This window comes from Python bivittatus, unplaced genomic scaffold (assembly GCF_059951505.1).
Source record: "Python bivittatus isolate LINGU-HERP-01145 unplaced genomic scaffold, Pbiv_v1 ctg000310_np1212, whole genome shotgun sequence".
In the NCBI taxonomy this organism is placed as follows: Eukaryota; Metazoa; Chordata; class Lepidosauria; order Squamata; family Pythonidae; genus Python; species Python bivittatus.
Genome location: NW_028277054.1, coordinates 13,445,140 through 13,460,889, shown reverse-complemented (window position 1 = coordinate 13,460,889; position 15,750 = coordinate 13,445,140). Strand labels below are relative to the sequence as shown.

The window sequence follows — 15,750 nt, the reverse complement described above, 5'->3', positions numbered from 1 at the left end:
CAACTATCCAACTACAGTATCTTGATCTTCAGGCGAAGTGTTTTTAGCACGAGAAGGTAAGAGCTTTTCTAGGCAGACGGTTTCAGAGGGAGACAGGAGCATCCACAGGGAGGGGGTCAAAAAAGTCAAGTTAGCGACCACAATCATGCAATCAAAACTCCACCCCTTTCTTCTGTGTGGTTGTGGCACCATCTCTTCCCCCTGCAGACACCCCTGGAAGGAGGGCAATGCAATGGAAAAAGCTACCAAATGTAGGCAGCATCCTGTGTATAGATGTCAGCGCACTTATGAATGCTTCCATTGTCATTCACTATTGTCATCCATGCTCTGCTTGGGGTTCATTCTTTTTTCAGATTCTTATAATGCAAAATATTAAATGCAGAATTGCAGTTCCACTCATCTGCAACGTCATCCTTTTTTTTCCAGAATGCCTCTGGATCCCACAGTTTAAAACAATAAAAGTGGCCGGAGACTGCATACCAACAGTACATCTAGAAATGTAAGGTTGGAGTGACGGGGTATTTGGGGGTTTCAAGTGTGGGCTAGAAATGGAGTTTGATAGCTGTCCACACCATGGTGGTGTATTTTGAGTGGGCACACCCCCACCTCTCATGGCAATTGATCTACAAGTCTGTGATGAAATGTTCCATTAGGGCCACTGACCTGAAGAGGTTGTCTTCCTGTGGTTTTGCTTCTTACCACTTGTGGCCTCACTTCACATGACAAAGGCATGTGGGATAAAAATGCCAAAACCATGCATGAAATAATGTACCTCTTGGGGTACCAATGGGCAGAAGAAACTCTCTTCTTGACATCTGCTTATATAACAGGCTCTGGCATGAGCCCCAAGCTGGCAGTTAATCAACTATACAAAGAAGACTGCATCAAATAAAAGAAATGGTCTCTTGGGAACAAATAACAGTAGACATCTTAGTTGATCCTCAGATATGAGTATCTGCCAAGAGAAATAGGCTTCAGAAAGCTTCCTTTGCCAAGCTGCCATTCAAACATGATGAGGCCCCTTTGGACACCATGACCAGGCCCTCATGGGCTTGCATGGCAAGAATGTGGCCTGTCAACAAATTAACCAACAATTAATTTTGATTTGCATAGATTGGTTAGCTCAAGAGGGGAAATAAGGTCAAGATTGACTAGCACTACCAGTTTCAATGGTTATTATGGCAGGTTAATTGACCTTGGCAAAGCCAGTAACAAACACTGGTGAACTTAGGTTCTCTCGTCTCCAGTCTGGGTAGGATAAGAGACATCAATGGAAGAAACGACATGTGTCAGTTTGTTTAGAAAGGTACAGTGGTACCTCAGGATACGAACGCCTCTACTAACGAACTTTTCGGGTTACGACCAGCTCCGGCCGCAAAAATTTACCTCGATGTGCGAACTCCGCCTCGGGGTATGGTCATTTTTCCGCCCTGACACGTGGTCCGTGGCCATTTTTCCGCCCCTGACACGTGGTCCGCGGCCGTTTTCCCGCCGCGCCGTGCCCGGCCGTTCTCCCGCCGTGCCTCACCGCACCCGGCCATTCTCCCACCCCTGACGCATGGTCCGCGGACGCCAGAACGGATTAACGGTAATTACATTGAACCTTATGGGGAAATTTGCTTTGGAGGGCGACCAAATTCGGAGGGCGGAACGGATTAACCGGATTTACATTGAACCCTATGGGGAAATTTGCATCAGGTTATGACCAACTCGGGATACGCCCAGAGTCACGGAACGCATTAAGTTCGTATCCCGAGGTACCACTGTATTTATTTCTACAGAACCTTTGGAACCAAGGATGGTAATGACATTTGATCATTATGTAGCGCAGCCTTCCCCAACCTAGTGCCTACAGATTATGGCTCTCTTGAACTACTGGAATCAGATGGAATAGTGCAGTATATCAATGATGTAATAAATAGATTAACTCATATGGCCATGCTTATTGGGAATTATTGTTGGGGATGATTTGATTGAAATTTCACACTGAGCCAAAACAAAGACAAAAACATCATGATTTAGCAAGTACTGTATGTATATCCAGTAACAGTTATGACTAGGTTGGCACATTGTGCTAAATTATAGTGTGGTTTATTTGATTTTGGCTTAGTATGCTGTGTGAAGCCAGCCCATTGTGGTTTATTCAATAAAGAGTAGACAATACAAATCATAGCTCAATTTGTGGTGTCAGCCCAGCCACTGAGTTCTTTAAACCCTGGTTTAAGGATGATCATTAGGTGTAAATACCACCAAAAAAAACCCATGGTTTAGTGTAATGTGTGAACTAGGCCACTCTCTTGACCTAATAGTAAAAAAAAACTTTACAAGGTGGAAGAGGAGTGGAGCCTTCAGGGAAATTTAGATTTCCTGAGCTGGAAATCTTCAGGCAGCTGGCATTTAAAAGCAGAGCTATCATACCTGAGCTAGAAAGACCTAGATGGCAGCAAAGAATTAGATGTTCTAGATTGTTGTTGCTATATAATGGTCATCTGGATTTTTGCAGCCCAGATATGTTAACCCTATTCAGATCCATGGGAATGGGGTTCAGAATAAAGGCCTGTTTGGGCATGAATTAGCCCCACTTAACCAGCTTGTTAAAGCTGTGGCTGAGATCATGAAAGCCAGCCCCTTGTATTTCTCATTTCTTCCAATGCCCGTTTGAGCTAAAATGGCTGAGTTTACACATTCCACCATCATGATTTATAAATACCAGTGACTGGGTTCCTATCACACGCTGAGCCAAAACCAAACAAATCACATTATTGTGAGGCTCACACATCGGACAAACCCTGTAGATTTATTCAGATTACTTCCTTTGAAATCAGCACTCTCTGGAGCGGGAAATCTAGTATCAGGGTCCTAAAATGGCATGTAAACTGCATCAGTCTTGGAGATGGTGGGGGAGAATTATTCCCTCTGATTGGTTTTAATGACTGGAATTCCTTAAAAAGAAAAGCTTAGGAAGTGGAGGAAGAGATGCAAAAGCTTCTCCCCTCCCTTGCAGGCAGCAGCCTGGATGGTCTTCAAAATTTGGAAAACTTCAGATGTCAGAGCTCTCCACCCATGCGAGTAGGGTTGTCCTGTAGAAGTTCCAAAACTGAACTTCATTAAAAACATTGATATTGAGCTTCAACAATACATTGGGTCTCATTCTCAGCACCTAGAATGAAAATGCCAACTGTTTTTGACAATAATAAGTATGTTCAGATAATATCACTTTTTAAAGATCAGCTTCTTGTCTTTCTGCTAATTACTCCCAAGAGCTATAGCAAAGCCAATTGTTACTTGCAGTTGTTTGACCTGGAATTTATATCCTGTGTATTGCACTGAGCAAGGGAAAAGCTGCTTGGAAGCACACCAATTAGCCAACCTCTGCTTTCCCACTCCAAGCATTATCACCAGAAAAGCTGCTGCTATCAGCAAAGGACTTTTTCTGGATTATTTCAGATTGTAAACCCAACTATCTTTAAGATTTATGGTTATCGTATCGAGGCAGCAAAAATCCAGACTGTCTCAATATGACAGAAAAGAGAGTTTTTGGTATCTTTTTGAGACTATCTATGATCATCCAGACTTTAGCAACCAAGATGTGGTGGTTATGGATCAATTTTCAAAGTACTATGTTCTACATCCCTCTAAAATAGCTCTGTATTATTAGGCCCATTTTACAGATATGAGTCCAGGCTGAAGGAGAGAAACTTCTGTTACTTTCACTAAGCTGGGGATCGCTTATCCCCAGTGGTAGCTCACAAGGTTGGAGTGCTTTTTGCACACTCAACAAAGCAGCAGTCTAGGAGAATGTATCCAACTCTAACAAGCCCCAGGGAAAGTACTGCTTGAAAGTACCCTTTTTAGACTGGAAATTACTTTTCAGCCTACACAAATCTCTTAAATGGCAGAGCAGGTCAAAAAAGAAAACACTCTTGAGAAAGAGCAGGCTGGAGATACTTTGATAAGCTTCCTTATCTGATGCAAGAGTTCCATCATGCCCTACCCACATTTCATGATCCTGTGGTAGATCCCAGAGTCAAATGAAGTCAGTGATTCCATGACGTTTCTGTTGCATGCAGCATTTGTTCAGTCCTGCTTTTTTTTTGAAGGATAAAAAAAAAAAACTAATAAGAATTAGATGGATATACATAACATTTCTATCCACTGCAGCATGACTGGTAACGTGGCACTAGCCAGGATGTGACAGTCACCATTTGCATTCTACTTCAAGTAGCAAATGTGTTGGGTAAACATTAGCAGGGGCTTAGTAGCCTATCACAGTTCACAATGAGATCAGTGTCATTTGCTTGACTTACTGACTCTGCCAGTAATGTTCTTGTAATCTACTAAATTCCCTAAACTAGCCATGTTTAAGGATGTCCATTTCAGTTTTAAAAAATCTACGATCACCTCCTGGTAATTATGTGCCCTGGCCACTGAAATTTATTCAACAAAGCAAATATAAAAAGCATGAATCCAACCCCACAAAATTCAGATTTAAAATAATTAGAAGCAGACTGGATTTTAGACAAGCTAAATCCAACGTGCCTGTTATGAGGCACTTATTTATGAAATCTGTCCCCTAAGTTTCGAAAGACCGAAGAGATGAACTGGAAAAGTAAGATGGAGCTTTGCTGGAAAATACAGGAGCTTAAATGGATAAACTGCAAGTTACTGGGATAACACAACTTTCAGCATGGATATAATCTTTTCAGGAACTTTCTTTAAAACAGGACAGTAATAACAGCCTTGTTTATGCATTAAGAGTATGGAACATCACCATCTATTAGTTGGAAATGGTGCTCATATAATTACTATATTACATTAGAGTTCCAGTAGAAACTATGGCAATTATACCTTATCCAATATATGTTTCATATGTAATCTACCTGTTGTCAAAACACTTAGAGAAGACCCATTTAGAACATCCCATTATACCATTGGATTATAAATATGGGCAGTCACAACTTTGAATGTTGATAACATTCAGAGACATGCTGGCACTGCATTTGTACACACCCAAGATAATGAACATTCGAGTTTTATCTTTTCCCCCTTCACAGTACAAACTGATTAACAGCATTTCATTTTTCCATTCTTAGGTTATGTGCTTCTCATTTTCTGCATCAACAGGCAACTAGGGAAAAAAAGGTTTACCCTAAAGTGTGAAAGTATGTATGGATTTTCTAAACAATTCCCCACATATATACAACTTTTGCATATTCTCAGCATTTACCAAAGTTGCACCAAACATAATAGGTTTTTATTTATTTCTTATGCACAAGTTTTATGACAACCTTCCATTAATAAATGCATTCTGGGAACTGTAAACTGCAACATGAATTTAGGAAACTGCAGATTTTGGTGTATAATTTTATTTTGGTCTGTGCAGAGGTTAAAAAAGTACACCTTATCCCCATATCTCTTGTAGTAGTGCTGAAAAAAACCCTCAAAGTCTATTGTACAGAGGAGACCATACTGGACTAGAGGCATCAGTGAACTGACTTTGTAGAAGACCACTCTGTCCATGCACACAAACAGAGAACCATTCAAACAAGAAATTGTGTGTCTTCCATCGACTTGGATCATACTGAACCCTGATGTCAGGACATTCTAACTCAATGTCAAGTCCTTTATTTAGTAGATAGGATGAGACTCCCAGTGGCAATATTTGGTGATGAACAACTGCAAAGTTTTTTGCGCCTTATATTTGTACTACAGATGGGGACATCAGTTTCAGTTTCTTGAGTTTGGTTCTTCTCAGTTTCCCAGCTTTGCAAATATGTCAAATTTGGTGATCAAACTTAATAAAATATGTGTGTAAGTCCATAAAAAATCTGTAAAATTTTGGGATATGTCTCTCCCAAAATGCACTTTCCCCCCAACAAGCATTATTTTTGCATCAATATAGTGTACTTTATGAATTGTTTTTCATGAATGTATGCATTCCAGTAGTAATAGTTCTTTAAGAGACTCAAATAACAGTTTTGTTATTAATAAAATTCAACCGGGTATTTCAAATGATCATTCAGTTCATGAATTGGTTGAAAATGCAAAATTATGTAAGTTTGTATTCATTTCTCCATGTCTAATTTATACGGCTTCAGGAGGTGGTGTCTCCTTTAAACTTTTAAAAAAACCTAACTTTCAAAATGAGTCTTTCCAAAAACACCAAACTGGGGAGTAAATGAGAGGTAAACACCATTATTGGGAAAACTACTATTTAATCCATGCTATACTTAAAATCCTGTGATGGAAAATTGGCCATGAAGTGGGGAGTGGGGAATTATTCAGGTGAATGACCCATTATAGGTGTTTTGGCTGTCCCATCTAAAGAAGCAAAGAAGTTCCTTAAACAGGAGAAGAGGGAAATCGCCTCCATGCTCTGCCTGCTATGGACTTGACGCATTTGGCTAAGAACACTGACTTGCATATTACTTCCATGGCAACCTGCACAGGTCACTGGAAATATACACACACACTCTGTCACTTGTTCTCTTGGCCATCGAGAAGGTCACACCTGTCTACCCGGAGGCTGTTTGTAAGCAGAGCGTTACTATGCTGGTGCAGTGACATAGGACACCTGCATCACTTCTTGGCATTGTTCCCTTCCTTCTCTGTTCTTGCACACATGGCTGTGCTTGAACTTAATCTCTGGGAAGCCAACAGGATTTGTGAGTCATCCTGGCCAGCCGAACTATGCTGAAAAAGCCACTTCATATCTAGTGCTAACCTGTGAAGGCCAAATGAACTGATCAATTGATGAGAGGGTGCTGATAGAGTTCTCGCATGAGTTACTGTAGTGGTTGAAAGTCAAGATGGCTGCCACAATGGTGGGATTGAAGGTCCACCTGTTTTCTATATGCATCAAACATGCAACCCACATAAAACACAGGTGGAGCTTTGATCACACCATCATGGCCATCACCTTGACGTCTTTAACCACATTCTGCTGATGCCCCTAAACCATCTTTAGGAACAGAGGCTGCTGCTTTATTCTGAGCCAGACTGAGCCAGATTACTGGTTATTCATCTTGGCTCTGTCTACCTTATGGGCAGGGAAACCTTTGGCCAAAACCAGCCATATCCTGACAATGTGAGCATCTGTAGGATGTAATGTTATGTTGAACAAAGTTCCAAAAATGTGGAATTTGATTATTTTTGAGAAACCTTGGTTGTATCAGGTAGGGGATATTTCTTAGAGAATTATACAGAGAAATTGGAAATGTGCTATTATTTTAGATATTAAGGATCAGATTCAAGACGTGTGTAATCTGTTTTTGAAAAGGCAATGTTTTCTACTAATCAAAAAATGACACAATATTTTTCCCTTTGGCACAGATTGCATGATATTTCACAATAGTTTTTTTTCTTTTTTAATTGGAAATGTTTACATATCGTTTAATATGATCTACAGGTAATATGCCTCAATAATTTGTAATTGTTTCTGTTTTTCTTGTTATTGTTCATTATTCTTTTTTTACTTTTTGCTTATAGCCTGTTTTTGTTTGTTTTATTAGCTAGCTGGGGTTGTACTGTTGTGTATGTTTAAAAAAAATAACAACATAAAATAACATAAACTCCCCCAAAAGAGTGTGTATCTTCAAGTATGCACATATAAACCCTTGCATATGCACTCTCCCTTATCTTAGGAATCAGGATTTAAGCCTACTTGTCAGCCTGCAGAGATCACTTGCTTTCCCTGGCAGTCAGCTGGGTGGTTGACATGAGATTGAAAGGCAGAAGATTGTTTAAAGGGCTCACCCTCCCCAGAGTCTTCACCATTTAAATCACCTGCTGGGCAGTCACCCAAGTGTTGTTTGATGGGCTGTCAAAAGAGGCACAATTCTGCTGAGGAAGGAAGAATCTGAGAAAAGTCATCCCAAAATTCTCCAACGTCATTCTGACAATAAGTGTTGACATGGTTGGGAGGGAGAAATTCAGGCCTTTCATGAAAGGAGAAGGGATGGAACGGCATTTTTACAGCTTTGGTGATTCCAAAGGCAAGCAAACATGCTGTGACCCTTTGACGGGTTGAGAGCAAACAGTCAGGGAAAGGGCTAAGAGGGGCGTTGCTTTCCATCGTGTGCCTGCATATCGTGACCGGAAAGGGCATTGATTTCCAGCAGCCTCAGCAACTTTCCATGGGATGGAAAATTTTGGGGGTCCTTGCTCGGCAAACATACCAGCTCACCTTGAACTCAGCTGCCAGGGCACGTTGCTAATGAAAGAGCAGGATGCTGAAAGAGATTGGGAAAGATTGGGAAAGAGAAACTCTCATGAAAGGAGTGCTACTAGAAAGGATCAAGGTCCGCATCAGTGAAGACTTGGTACCATCACTGTCTCATGTAGTACAACGAGCCATAGTAGCACTTTAAATCTACTTAGATCTGCTTTTATGGAACAGCCTATAGTTGGAAAAAGCCAATAAGGCACATGTATACAGTCCTATATTTTATAAATAGATATTACAATTGGTTCCTGAATTCTCCTATTTTTTAGGTTTACATAATACATTGACCCATAAAGGAACCAATAGATTAGGCTCTTATTATATGCTAAGCACTCAAGACTTAACCAAGATCTACACCAACTGAAAGAGCCAGTTTGGTATAATGGTTAAAGCACCGGGCTGGAAACTGGGAGACTGTGTGTTCTAGTCCTGCCTTAGGCATGGAGCCAAGCTAGTTGATTCTGGGCCAGTCACTCTCTCTCAACCCTGGGAAGAAGGCAAGGGCAAGCCACTACAAAGGCGCGTGCACACACACACAAGAACCCTAAGCTTAGCATGTTCTGTGGCCTGCTGGGCCTTGCTAAACTATAGCTCCCAGCAACACCAGCCTGAATGGCCAATGGTGAGGGATGCTGGGAGCTGTAGTTCAATAATATCTTGGAGTCCCAAGACTTCCCACCTCTCCTATAGCAAGAGATCCGCTATTCCCTGGCTTTCAACAACCGACACTTTTGTAGGACCATTAATCTGCAAAAAGAGTTGGTGTGATTTATATTGGTAACATTTGGGGGGGGGTGACATTGAAGAACAATCGGGTGGTAGATGTGCTTTAAGGGCCAAAAAGCTGAAGGTTTTTCTTTTATTTAAGGGTTGGGAAGGAAAATATGACTGCTGTTTTAAATGAAAACTTGGTAATTCCTTCATAATTAAGGCAGAATCCATGAAAGTGGTGCTGCAAGAATGATGGTGCTCTCCAGATGTTTTGAAATGCAATTTCCAAAATTCTCAACAACAGCCAAGCTGGTGGAGAATTCTGATATTTGTTGTCCTAACAAACTGGAAGGCACCAGGATGGGGGAGACTGTGCTATCACAAATGCTCTTGGAATAATACAACATAACAAAGTAACATTCTCTAATCCCATTTAGGCATTATGCAGAAGGCTAAACTCATCCCGTCAGCAGTCCTGCCCCTCCAGAAATCATACCTGTGATTACAAAAGGAATACCGCCAAGCTGCTGAGGACCACCAATCTATTGCTTGCAAATCAAAACAGACCACATTGTATTTCACAGCATGCCACTCCCATCTGCAAATCCACCTATCCTTGAAGAATGATCCAGTCTTAGAAAGGGGTTCTTACAAAAGAAAAACAACAACCAACATTAAAAAGAAATATGTATTTTTAAGTTCTTGGTTGGATAGTTTGGCCTATGATAGAAGAGACCAAGTAACCATCTTCTCCAGCTTTCTAATCCAACAGCCATCAGCCACACTCTGACTGCGTTTGTACGTCACTTTCTCCTACCAAGCCAAATTAAACATGAGACCAGCAGCTCTGTGTGTTTACACAAGGCACTGCCCTCACCAGGTCTAAAAACAGGATCTGGTAAGATAGTATACCATAGGTCAGGGGCCCTCTAACTTCTTGCCAATATTTGATCATTGACAAATAAGACCAGTTGGTCACATCCAAGCTTACTCAGAAATTGATATAAACTCTGCTCATAAGATCTTATAAGGAACAATTTGGAAGGTGCAGGGCAGCTGGCTGGGGAATTCTGGGAGTTGAAGTCCATGCATCTTAAAGTTGCTAAGGTTGAGAAACACTGGTGTATGTGAACAAGCCCATAGCCATTTATGAGTGTGTTGATGCCATCTTTGTAAACAGTGTAACTAACAGAATTTGTGGTTGGGAAAATAAGCATTTTGGTTTAAAAATGCCCTCTTCTTTACATATCAAAGTCTCTCTAGGCTGGGGAGCAAGAATTCTTGTTGGGGCACTGAATTTTAAAACTAGAGCTGGTATAAACGGGCTTCTGAAATTCTCCACCAAATCTGTGGGAGAGAAATCCGGTGAATTATTTTCCCCAATTCTTCAAGGGAAGGTGAAAAAATCTCCAGCCATTTCTAAAAGTCAGGACTCTCCCCTAGCAGGGTCAGTAACATTGCTCCTGAAAAAGGCCCATAGCAGGAGTTCCTTCTTGATCGGTTGCCTGGAGATGTTATTGAAGCGTAAAAGCAAAGGAGGGAACTGGGCATAGAAAGGCAGGCCATGCAGACCTATTGAAAGGCTTGGCCACCTCAACACTAAACGGCTGTGTTGGCACAACACAACCAATCCAGACCGCCACTAAACCAGGATAAGCATTCACTCCCATGAGCTGGTGGCAAATGATGAGGGATTTCCTGCTCAAGCAGAACAATAATCTTTACAGGAAGTCCAGTCACCACAAAGATGGCTTGGAAGCTGTTGTTTTCTTTTGTTCTTTGTGGGTTTCTTTTGTACAGTCTGGGAAAAAAAAGCCATTAAAACAAAAGTCTGCAGTAACCCAGCCAGAGTCACTATACCTCCGCAGAGTCAGGGGAAGCTCTCCTATCCTCCTATCTACTCCACCCCTCCCTGTGGTACACCTGGGAAAAGGAAGAGGCACACAAAGAAGGAGTTGCTGGAAAGGTCCTGTTTGGGCAGGGCTGCTCCAAGACCTGTCTATGTGCTGGAAGGAAAAACCAGGGCTAATCTTCTGTTTATTCCCTCTCTCGTGTTTGCTTGGTGCCGTTGACTAGAACAAGTAACCTGAACTTAAAACAAGATTGACCACCAGTACTCTACTCTGCATAGTACCGTAACCCCCTTCATAGCCCAGTTAAGCATGTCATGGCATGCAAAAAAAGCACACTCCACTTCCATGATTTTCATCCCAATTCTTTTTCTCTTGGAAAGCATTGTCTCAAGCCATTTTTTTTATCAGATTGAATAAAAAGCGGTAGTATAAAAAGGCAGGAGAATTTCACTGCCTGGCACTGTTTGAAACCCTAAGCAAACCTTCAACCGCTGCTGTCCAAGTTTCCCTCTCTGATAAAGCGAAGTCCTTGGGATAAGAACCCTGATGAGAAAGTGCTGACTTACAGATTGGCAGGTTGTCCTTGTCCCACTTTTTTGACATGAGTTCATTCCAGGCCAGGCGAGACGAGACCATTCACCCAGATAACTGGCAGCCAGCTAGTGCACTGAATGCAACAGGCATGAGTGTCCCTTGCATCTGCTAACATTAATTCGAATCAGGACAGTGGGTCAACTCTCATGTATGTCATTTCCTTGCAACACTGGTAACCCTTTTTTGCTTTGGTTGTACGGCTTGAACCAGGAGCAATTAACAAGAAGGAAGGCCAACTCCCTTCCATATTGCAGCTATGATCTAAGCCCTTTTCATCTCCTAAATCAATACTTTCTACACTCCAATGCAGAAGGTGGCCCAGGGCCAGACACAGCCTATTAGCATCCATGTTATGACTTTCAGATCCCATCCCCAGAATGCAGAGGGCCAAAACTTCAGGCCTGTTTTTGGTTTTGCAGGTTTGGGGGGTGGGGGTGTTCAGGGTCAAAATAAGTGTCTTAAACCCCTGAACACCATTCCCCAAATGGCCCTGGACCCTGCCCAGTGGTGGAGTGTAGTGCTTGAAGTGCCACACCAAAACCTAGCATGGCTCTGAGTTAACAGAAATGGCACATGAACGACTGAATGATCGGGCTTTATGGATTTGTTTATAGATAAGAGATAAGATATGGGAAGAAGAGATCATTTGTTGTATTTTAAGAGAAGGTGATAAGTTACTAAAATTGTTTATACTTATTGCGATGAAGGAGGAATTTATATATTTCTTTTTCTTTACTACATTCTTATTTTTTCTTTTTTGTTTTTTCTTTCTATTTTTTCTTCTTTTCTGCATTTTTTGTTTTTTGTTTTTAGTCTTTTATTGTTTTAGTTTGCATTCGTTTTTATCTTTTTAATTGTAAAGTTTAATAAAATATTTTTTTAAAAAAAACAAAGAAATGGCACATGCTAGTCCACAGGCCAGTTGGCAGTGACGGTCTTTACTTCCTTTCCTGTCTTACTTCGAGATCCTGCACTGAATCTGACACCAACTACATGCAAAACCATTCCTCTACAGCCTTTCCACAACAACACAGCAAACTCCCTCAAACTGGCTGTATTTCCACAACAAAGACCTTGCTGCTACACTCTCACAACATGCAAACTTGATTAGTTATCATTGGTAGATGGCCTACGTTGGGACCTAAAGAGTAGGAGTGCATCATTTTTGGTCCTGTAAGACTTCTCAGTGATCTTCAGTACCATTGACCATCTTACCGGACCACCTATGGAGGCTGGGGATTAGAAGCACCGTTCTATGTGGTTCCATTCCTACTTTGGCGGATGGTTCCAATCATTAATGGGGGGTGGGGGGCAATTGAGCCTGTGGGTGCTCCAATGCAGGGTATCACAGGGCTTGGTTTTCTTTCTGCTACTCTTTAACATATACATGAAGTGTTAAATCTATACAGGTTAAGAACGCCTGGGTTATGGACAACCCACAGTTAAGAACAGAGCCTATTGTAGCTAATTCAAGTTAAATACACAATGATTCAAGTTAAATACACAATGGTTCAAGTTCATTATACAATACTACTTCTACAGTATTATATAATAGTACTGACCTATAAAGACCTACATGGCTTGGCTCCAGACTTCCTTGAGGTAATCTTCTCCAGGTGGGGAAGACATCTGATCTGGTCTATGTGCAGAGAGGGGATCCCAGGGTCCCATCCCTACATAGATTTCAGAGGATATGGGCCCATAGGCAGCCTTTTGCAAGCTAGCAAAGTCTGTCTTGTTTGAGCAGACATTGGCGGGGGGCACAGGGGTTAGATGTTGGTTGCTGGTTGTGTCAGTGCCTATTTGTATCTGGATATGTATTTCTATTAATATACTGTTTTATACTGGTTACTTGAGGGTCTACCTGTCTTCTATAGTATGGTGCCTGGCTGATTCGATCTTGTAGGGTTGGCACATTCTGGATTCCTTCAATTAAACAGTGTCATCTATCAGGACCCTGGAAGTGCACCTTCTCTGTTGTAGCACCTGCCCTCTGGAATGAGATTCCCCTGAGATCTAGAAGGTCCCCACTCTGATGTTTAAAAGTCAATGAAGACTTGGCTGTTTGCCCAGGCCTTTGGTGAAAGAGAATGAGACCCTTGCTTTGTTCCCATCTAGTCTGTCATTCTTGGCATCTTTTATCTTTCATTTTTTCTTTCCCTTTAACTGGCTTTATTGCAATTTCCTTGTTTTGATTGTTGTGAGGTGCCCAGAGTCATTGGGAGTTTGGCAGAATACAAGTTTGACAAATAATTAATTTTTTTGTATTTTATATTTTGTATAAATTGCAGGAATCAGTTTGAGGTTGATGGTGTAGAAATACTGGAAGGAAGGAAGGAAGGAAGGAAGGAAGGAAGGAAGGAAGGAAGGAAGGAAGGAAGGAAGGACGGACTAGAATAAATTAGCATGCTTGATAAGGTTAAGCAACATAGAAGATGGGGAAGATATTGGAATGACCTTAGAAGAGCTACAAGATATTACTAGAGACAAGTCCAGATGACAAACATTTGCCTCTGCAGTCACAAGAAGTCAAGCACAACTCCATGGCACCCAGCTAACTAAATAATGCACATAAAAGTGGTTTTGTTATCCATCCTTTCCCTCTACCTAGTTTGCTGTACTTTATACCAGCCCAGGTTGTTGATCCATTTCACCACAGGAACCAGGCAGAGGGAGGGGATTCAATTAAAGCAGCACAGCCCAAGGAACAATTTGGTCACTCCACCTTTCTGGGAACAGAGATTGTCCTACAAAAAGGGAATTCACAGTATTTCTCATCCTTGCTTTGGTTATTAAAGCCAATTATTATAATTAAAGGGCATGGCATTAATATTGTCCTCGCCACTTTTAAGGCCGAATACCCTTCCCTGAACTACTCCTGTTTGGCTGCTTCAGGAACCAGCATAGATTTGGGTACTGAAATTACACAGGTCTGATAGGAATTCCTGGGACTGTGAAGTTAGCAAAGCTGCTGATTATGGCCCTGGAGGAGCTTGTTAGAGGCATGGAGTTGCTATTTACTTCCAGAGCCATTTCCCCAGAGTCTTACAACTGGCTATTCTAACAAGGTGTCCTCCTGACATGTTGGCATCCAGTGTTATGGCCCTGCTGGACTTGTCTTCTGATGAGGAGTGACACTCCTCATCAGAAGACAAGTCCAGCAGGGCCATAACATCACAGCCCTTTTAAGGAGGAGGCTCATTTTTCCAGAAGGCTGGTCATGGGGAAATTCATTGGTTGTTTACTCAAGGTTTGTTGAATAAATCACAATTGGCCAGGTTCACACAACACTCTAAAACACAGCTCTTCCTTTATAAGCCATAATGGGAAGCTTTTCGCCCAACATACTAAGACACAAACAAATCATGTTATGGTCAATGTAATGCATCAGCCCTTTGAGGCAGGCTAGGTCAGGAAGGAGACTCCACAAGAAATACTAGGACTCTACTCTATTGATATGGGAGATAGTATCAAAATCCTGAAAGCCTGACAGCATTTTCTCTTCTCTCCCTCTTATATCAAAGAGAGTCAAGGTGGAGTCACTTTAAGTTTCTTTCTAACGCCTTCTTTCTTGCCTAGGTTTAATTCATGTTTTGTTAGCCACTGCATTCCTTCTCCAAGGTCATCTCTGTGGTTCTCTACATAGTGTGCGAATGTAGATACATACTCAGCAATTTCTACTTTAGGGCTGTATCCACACAACATGCTTAACCAGTTTAGTTTATTACATACGTAGAAGTTGGACCCATACAACTTACTACGCTTGGTTAAGTGTAACCTTGGTTCATTTTTTTGTCTGTGCATATCTTACCTTTAAATGTTGTGAACCTATTGGTCAGCTTATGGTTCAATGTACTGAGGCAACCCAGAAAAAGGGTTTATTTGGTAACAAGGTTAAATGTGTTGTTTCAACCCAGCTCTGTGACTGGGCTTACATTTAACACTAGTTAATAGCGTCATTTGTTTGGTTCTAGGTTATGGGGTTTGTGAAGTTGCAGTTAATAAAAACTGGTTAAGTAAGTCGTGGCTTATTGTGATCTGCAGACCATGCCTGCTCATGTCTGGTCAAGTTTAAATGCATTTAAATGAAGGGTGCACCGAGCCTATAGTTAACACATACACACATAAAACTATTTCTCAAGATTCTTCTGTAATCCAAAAAGAGAATGTAGGCAGAGACAGTCCAGATAGGAACAGATGTGCCTCTTAATTATTAGAACATTATGCTTTATGTTGTATGAATTTGATTTAGTATTTAGTATTTTTATTTGGTATGTCCTTATATCTAAACAAAGTACAAGACCGATGTTGTACTGTATTTTGTAAATAGGCCTTGAACCTGAGTTGTTTAATCCTAACCACCGCCTA

At 41.3% G+C, this 15,750-nt stretch overlaps 1 long non-coding RNA gene across 2 annotated transcripts in view; it reads left to right on the top strand.

The window, feature by feature from the left end:
* The window catches only part of LOC112540387 (uncharacterized), a 43,400-nt gene extending 30,739 nt beyond the window's left edge, over positions 1–12,661 (top strand). The window contains exons 5-7 of one of the 2 annotated variants that reach the window (XR_015796027.1): positions 427–499; positions 5,094–5,162; positions 9,373–12,661. This is a non-coding gene — a long non-coding RNA (uncharacterized LOC112540387). The remainder of the gene's footprint in view (positions 1–426; positions 500–5,093; positions 5,163–9,372) is intronic. The other variant, XR_015796028.1, reaches the window with a different exon arrangement.
* Positions 12,662–15,750: the final 3,089 nt, after the last annotated feature.